Source organism: Fukomys damarensis, unplaced genomic scaffold (genome assembly GCF_012274545.1).
Source record: "Fukomys damarensis isolate Sample0158 unplaced genomic scaffold, DMR_v1.0_HiC HiC_scaffold_2, whole genome shotgun sequence".
Taxonomy (NCBI): Eukaryota; Metazoa; Chordata; class Mammalia; order Rodentia; family Bathyergidae; genus Fukomys; species Fukomys damarensis.
Window position 1 is genome coordinate 41,944,435 of NW_022900914.1, and position 7,422 is coordinate 41,951,856.

The 7,422-nt window shown below is 42.8% G+C and overlaps 1 pseudogene; it reads right to left on the reverse strand.

Moving 5' to 3' along the window:
• The window catches only part of LOC104852265, a 45,437-nt pseudogene extending 38,737 nt beyond the window's left edge, over positions 1–6,700 (reverse strand).
• Positions 6,701–7,422: the final 722 nt, after the last annotated feature.

A 7,422-nucleotide genomic window follows, 5' to 3' on the forward strand; every position in this document is an offset into this window, starting at 1 on the left:
TAAGCTCTTTGAATTGTGTCAGTTTGTATCCTATATTGTTTTGTGTTCTATTGTGTACCTTAGATGTTTAGTAAATACTTTCCCTTTTCAGAAGGGCACGTTAGTGTTAGATCAGTTCAACTCTATGGTATTGAGACATAGCCCAAGTGTTACTTTTGGGGGAGATATAAATTTTGGCTATTACCTAGTTCAGTTGAGGTATTACTGTTTCTAATAAAAGAATTAAAAATTCTGGTTAACTGAAAGTGCTGATCCATTGGGTTTCATTTTATGAAGATTTTATTTGGAAAAGGGAAAACTAAATCAGAGTATTTATATTTGTCCAAAGGGTGAGAGACAAACTTGCTCTTTCTTTCATGCCTTTCTCATCTCTCCCATTCTGTCTTTTACACACATAGTCATTTATGCAAGATTTTTTTTCCATTTTCCTCCTGTGGTAGGCACTGAGTTCCATGGAGAAATGGATGACACATTGCTACAGTAGTTTATCCACAACCTGGATATTCATAGTTATTCTCAGGCATTTGTCTATTCATTCATTTCAACAAGTATTGATCACCTATTATACAGTAAGCATCACACAGCCCTGGAGTTATTGTGGGGACAAGACAAACATCACTTGGTCCTCAGGAACTTGTACTGTTAGACTCTGTTAAGTCCTAAATACACTGCTTTGTAGAGAAGATTATGAACTGCTTCAACTCTGGAGATGTGAGAGGAAAAATCAGATGTCTTCAGACTAGTTTCCAGACAATTGTTTGGCTCTTCATTTGACTCATATAGACTTAAGTCAGGTTACATAAGTAAATGTAAAATCAAATTGGCCTTTTCATTCTAAGGAGAAAAATGCTTTAATGCCATTAAAATAAATTCTAGTAAGTATAGAATATTACACATATAATTGATTTATTCCACATCAGAGTTTTTGTGAAGAATTATAGTCCCTCACAATTACTAAGTAATGTAAACAAAACTGGAGTTTTTTTTCCTTTGTCAGTAGATGTTGAAACTGTAAGGGCATGCTGTGGCATGAATGAATGAAACAGGTATAGGCATTTGACTTGTTAGAAACAGAAGGAAATGTGACCATGATTTCAAGGATAATGCAATACAGCTTGGCAGGAGCCTCTGATAGCTCTTCTGCTGTGATTTTTGGATAACAGGGATAAAAAAAACAATGAAGATGAAATTTCCAGGAAATAACCCAATCAGGTGTTGCTTAATGGAGTCTACTAGCATTAAAATCCAATACGATTCATTTGGAGAGTGAAATATCACTGTTGCAACTACATCATAATGGCTTTTGGAAGATGGAATTTGTATAAGCTAGGTTAATCCCTTGATCACCAATTCAAATAAAAATAGATAAAACATGAGGAGGTTGGCAAGGGTGAAGGACTGGGAATAGCAATGGTGATGCCAGAAGATATCTTTCCTGCCAAAGGGAATTGGCACAGGGAACAGTTTCTGGGCCCAAACCCTGGAAACCATAAGCTGGTGGAGACAGAAGACAGATTGCCTGTGTCCAGCTGGGGAGCTGGGGCCCTGCTGGCCCTGTCAGCTCATGAGTGAGCTGCCCTTTGGCCTTTATGTGTGGACTTGTGCACAGAAATTTGCATTTCTGTCCGTTTAGAATTTTTCTTTCTGTTAGACTATGAGAAGTTTATGGCTTCCCATTAACAAGTTATATTTTTTGGAAAACACTACAGGAGCAAGTCTCTCTGGGGACAAGCTACTATCTGTTTAGAGGAGAGGCCCCTTTGATGTAGCAGTTAGGGAATCATCCAGTGAATTCTGGATTTATATCCAAAATTGTTTTCTTGGTGGTCTGAAAGAATTAGATGCTACCATAGGTCCTACTGGGCTTCCAGGGAATAATCTAGATACATAGGTAGGATCAGTAAATTGGGAAATTTCTCTAGGAAACCTTAACCACTTGGCAGCTTACCCCCAGTGTCACCTGGGCAGTGCATTTGTTCACATACTGACTCTCCCAAGCATTGCTCAGGCAGGTGTCATTTAACCAGTTGATTCTTGTATTGAATAAATTTTAAAAAATTGTCATTTTAAAATTATCTGTTATACTATCTTATAAGTGAAATTAACAAAAAATGTGCAATTTTTGGTCATCCTGTATTTAAAGAATTGGGCTGGTAAGTGGTTAATTCTGAAGCTATTACCTTGGACTTGGAATACTTTGACAATCAACAACAATTAGTAGGAATTGGAATGAGGTTTGTTTTTGCATGATAAATTCTTTTAAGATACTACAAACAAAGTGGAATTTCAAAGACATGTTTATATTGGTCTTGACACATTTTTAATTGCCTTACATATATAAGTTGGCATAGTATTTATGATTTTTTATGTATTCATTTTAGACCTTACAAGAATCTTTATTAAGTTGTGCTTAATTTGCCTGTACATAAGATAGAATGCTTTTGGCCACAAATAGATAGGCCAGGTCAGAATGGTTTAAAAATATGGATAATTTGTTATCTTGTATAACAAGAACTCTGAAATTCAGAAACTTTAGGACTGATTTAAAAATTTATAACTCAGAAATATCCCAAGGGCTGCCATTTTCCCCATTTTGTCCTTTGCATGAAATTTGGTGCTTTCTTCTTGTACCAAGATGGCTGTCAGAGTGTGGAGATAAACATAGATACGACTCTGTCTAGCTGAAGAAACTTCTCCCTGTGTTGCTTTTTATTACCGAGGAAACATTTCCTAGAAATGACTTGCATACTTCTTGTCTCATCTCTCTGCCCAGGATTGGACCTCCATCCCTCCCTGAGTCAGCCAGAGTGAGGTGAGATGCTCACACCGACAGCCTAGAACAACAGACCAGTCAGGGCTCAGTCCTGGGTGAGTCGAGGAGAGGGGCATCCCTGATCCACATCTCACACACATATTTATATATGCACAGCTATCCCATAATAGCCAACTGCTCTCCAGAGCAGATGTCAGGATGCCAAGACAATGTTTGAGGTATAAAAAAAATTTTTTTTGGTACTGGGGATCGAACTTGGGACCTTGCACTTCTGAGGCAGACAGTGGCACCACTGAGCTAAATCCCTAGCCTCTGAGGTGTAAATGTTATTATGGTTGATTTCCTATGGAGAGATGAGGAGGAAGTGGGATGGGACAGAGGAAGAAGATGAACTGCAATTAGGCACGATGAAGCCTTGGCCAGTGGCAGCGGGGTTGTGGGGCAAGTGTCACCTGAGCCTTGCATTGGGTTGCAGCAGCAGGGCCAATTGCCCGTTGGGTCACACACTCACCAGATATGGGTTTGCTGGGCAAGGTAACTCCCTGCAGCTGGGACAGACAGAAATGTGCACTCCTCACAGGTGGCCCTGGGGGGCTGGTGGCGTGCCCCCTTGTGTAGTACCCCATCTGTGTTCACACAGTCTCCGGGGCAGGATGGCATATACTGGGAAATTTCAACTGTATTTGTTTAAAGGGGTTCTATAGTCTTTGGCCACTAATTACTCTGTTCCTCTTTTTCCACAAATGCTCTCAGTTTTTCCAGCATAGCAAGCTTTTACAGTGTTAGAGTCACACGGGTCACAGATGTTTAGAGCTTGAACAACTCTTGAAACTCATCCCTTCACTAGTGACTTGAGAGAGATAAGGGAGGCAGGGCTGGAACAGCCTGAGCTTGACTTGAAATATTTCCCACAGTGGACAGTGAAGGAGCATTCTGTGAATTGAGCTACTCCAGGGCACAGATCAAGCATGAGAAACCTGCTCATCTGACTTCTAGTCCATGTTTTCTATCTGTAAGCCACATGTGTGTGTGTGTGTGTGTGTGTGTGTGTGTGTGTGTGTGTGAAAGTGAGAAGCAGAAAGACAGTTCAAATGATTTCAGTCCTGTGGTCTGGGATTTCTGTACTCCTGCGTTGGTGTAGGAGAAGCCAGGCAAATCAGAGCTATTTCACTTGAAAAACTGGAAAGAGCTTTCTATAGCAGTCACACAGGGTTGTTGTTTTATGGGCTGCACAGAGGGTACAAACTCAGACTTGGATAAAGCAGGAGCTGCTCAGCTGGGCCCTGCCTGATCCTCTGCAGTTTCTAGAGGAGCTGTGTTGGGTTCACAGTGCAAACTGTAGTCCAGTACAGGATCACTTTTTTTTTCTCATTGAGTTTATTGGTACATTTTAGGTATACAGTACAGTTACATTCATTTTTGGGATCTTGTACCTCTACATGACAGGTTTTGGTTCTCATTTTTTCCCCTTATCCCTGCCCTCCCTTCACCCCCTCCTCCCTTCCCTACAGGGTCACTTCTTAAAAAAATAAATTTTATTTTATCCACCCCCCCAAGTCCCCTTCCTTCCCTATGTACAAAGACTCTATTTTCACTTTTTCCTTCCATTTCCCCTTTTTTTGTCCCTTCCTTCCTTTCTCTCTCCCTTCTCCCCTGTTCCCCTTCCCATTTGAACATTTTCTTCCCATTTCCCAACATCCATTGTACACCTCAGTCCTTATTTCCGCTCTGGGTTTTTTCACACCAGAGAAACATGAGGTATTTAAACATGTGATCAGGATCACTTTCTTCCCCAGGAGATAACTGGCAACATCTGGAGACATTTTTGGTTGCTGTAAGTGGAGTAGGGGCTGTTGTTGGCATCTAGAAACTGGGGTGCTGTTGACATCCTACAATGCAAGCGTGTCCCTGGAGCAAAGACGATGTCAACTGTGATAAGGCTGAAAAATCTGGCTTTAGTCAATTGATAAAAGTACAAAATCGAAAGTCTTTTTCCACCAGGACATTCTTCTTGAAATGTGGCAACTGAGGCTGGGCGGGTATGGTGCTGCATGCCTGTAATGTGGCAACTGAGATCTGTCCCCAAAGCAGCAAACTGGATTTCAGAGCTTTAGAAATCGATACTTTTGAAAAGTGTTACTGAATTTCAGATGGCCAAAAAGCATGTGAAAACAGGCTCAACATCCCTAATCATCAGAGAAATGCAAGTCAAAATCACAATGAGAGATCACCTTCTAGCCAGTATAATGGCTACTATAAAAAAAGAAAATAAGTGTTCATGAAAATATGAAGTTGGAACTTTTGTGTACTGTTGGTGGGGAATATAAAATGGCACATCTAGTATGGAAACAGAGTAATGGTTCCTCACAAATTGAAAAAAGAACTACCATATGAGTCAGCAATCCTACTTCTAGACATACGATTTATGCTATTTTTTGGTTGCTATAACAAGATACTAGAGACTGCCTATGTTATGGTTTATATCTAGGTATCCCTGCAAAGTCTCACACATCCATAGGTGGGGCTTTTAGGAGGTGATGGAACACAGATTTGTGATACTGATCATGAGTTTGTGATACTAGATCATGGGTGTGCGATACTGGAAGTCCAAGCCTGAGCAGCCCTGTAGATTTACCTAATGGTGGATCTTATCATGGTAGGAGTATGAGTGTGTAAGGAAGAGATCATGTGGTGAGCTAGGAAGCCAGAGAGAAGTCCATAGTCAGGCTTGCTCTTTTCTAATAACTTGCTCTCCTGTGAATTAGCTCAGGGTCCTAGAAGGACTATCTTAATCCCTTCTTAGGCCATAACCCCTTCACCTTATACTGGGTCTCGCCTGTTAATATCACCCTGGGGACAGAGTTTCCAACACATGGAGGACAAATTACATCCCAGACAGGGCCAGGGATTTAGCTCAGTGGCACCTTCCTTGAGCACAAGGTCCTGAGTTCAATCCCCAGTACAAAAAAAAAAAGTGGTTATGGTGGCAATGTTATACATTCTCCTTTTTAAAGTTATAATTTAAAAAAGATTAAATACCTAAAACTTGTCCATTGCCATGTCAAATCTCATCATATTTGAAATTGGTAATGTCAAGGCATTTTTGAAAAATAACCACAAGAACAACAACAAAAACACTTCCTTTGTAAATACTCCAGTCAGTTTTCTCTGCATGTATGGGGAGAAATGTCTAAATCATCAGTCCAAAGACCAAATGATAGGGGACCCAGACTATGCAGGCTGTAAATCAGGGCTTCTGTCCTCCAGACCCTCCATTGTTCTCACGTGATTGGATCCCTAGGAATCACCTGCTCTGAACAGCTGCTGGGGAGTTGTAAAGCTGGTGGAATATTCTAGAATCAGGCACACTTCAAAGTTGTCTGTTGTCCAATGCTCTGTCGTTCATGACACGAATTCTATGTTTGGAGACTTCTAGAAGTTGGCTTTTGGTGAGAAAACCAAGATTTTAGATTTACGAAATCCTTCTTTCAGAGAAAGCTCTGCCATGTCTGAAATGGCCATTCTGAAACCAATTTCACTTGTCCTGGGCTGCATCAGTCCTCTCTCTCTTTATAGTGAGCACAGAGGCATCTCTGTTGCCCAGTGCAAGGGGATGCAGGGGCCAAGGAGGGCGGGTAGAGGGCAGGATCTCAAATAGCATCCTGCTGTCCCTGCTTGCCTTTCACTTCACTGCGTGTGCCTTGAAGGCAGGTTCTGTGTCTACTTCCTGTCCCACTGTGGTGTGGCTGGCCCAATGGGAGCTCCTAGACACCTGTTTAAATCAAGGAGCGAGTGAATGAATGAGTGGGTGTCTTGGCCTCTTTGTGTCTTTTCACCTCTCAGGGGTGGCCCCCTGCTAAACTGCCACCTAAGTTAAGTTTCCCCAGTTACCCTCCTATTCCCTTTGGCGGCATCAGCTTTCCTCATTGCGCTTGCGCAACGCTCCACAAGCGCTCACTGGTGGTGCTGCCCCGCAGCCCGCACTGCAAGAAAGTTACTTCCTCTTCAGCCTCATCTGCAATGTGAAATGGAAGGGCTGCCTCTGTGAACGGCATTTGCAGGTGCAATTTGCTGGCAGGGATTCTCTGAGGCGGTTTCGTCCCTCCCCGGGGCCCCATCCTCGGAGTACGCAATCTGCCTGGCCTACGCTTCCAGCCGGCCCTGGTGATCCTTGCCACACCTGAGTACTCTGCTGTCAGCGGGATCAAGCGGGATGATGGATGGAGGAGGACTTTGAAAAGTTAAAAGCTCCCCATAAACACAAATTGTTATTGTTGTTAATCCACAGCTGTCAGAGAGTTAGTCCTCTTGACAACAGTCCCATCTCTGAGGAGATGGGGCAATTGGGGAAGAGCTATCATTAGTTGGTTTCTTATTTTAAAGAAAAAAAATGCAGCGACTTAGGCTGGGAGCGGATAGGATGGAGAGTTGTTCTTAAAGTCGAATGGATGAGGGGCACCCCCGTCCACACCCCAAAGCCTCTAAAACTGCACACTTTGTTCCGGCGAGTTCTCATCCATGCCAGCCAGCCAGGAGCCTCGGGTTTGCCATCTGCGCCAAGCCGTCCCGCCCCGGCCCAAGCCCCCATTGTTTTAGGACAGTCGAGGGCAGTCGGGCTGAGCGCTGAGCGAGGGAGGGCCGGGGATCCT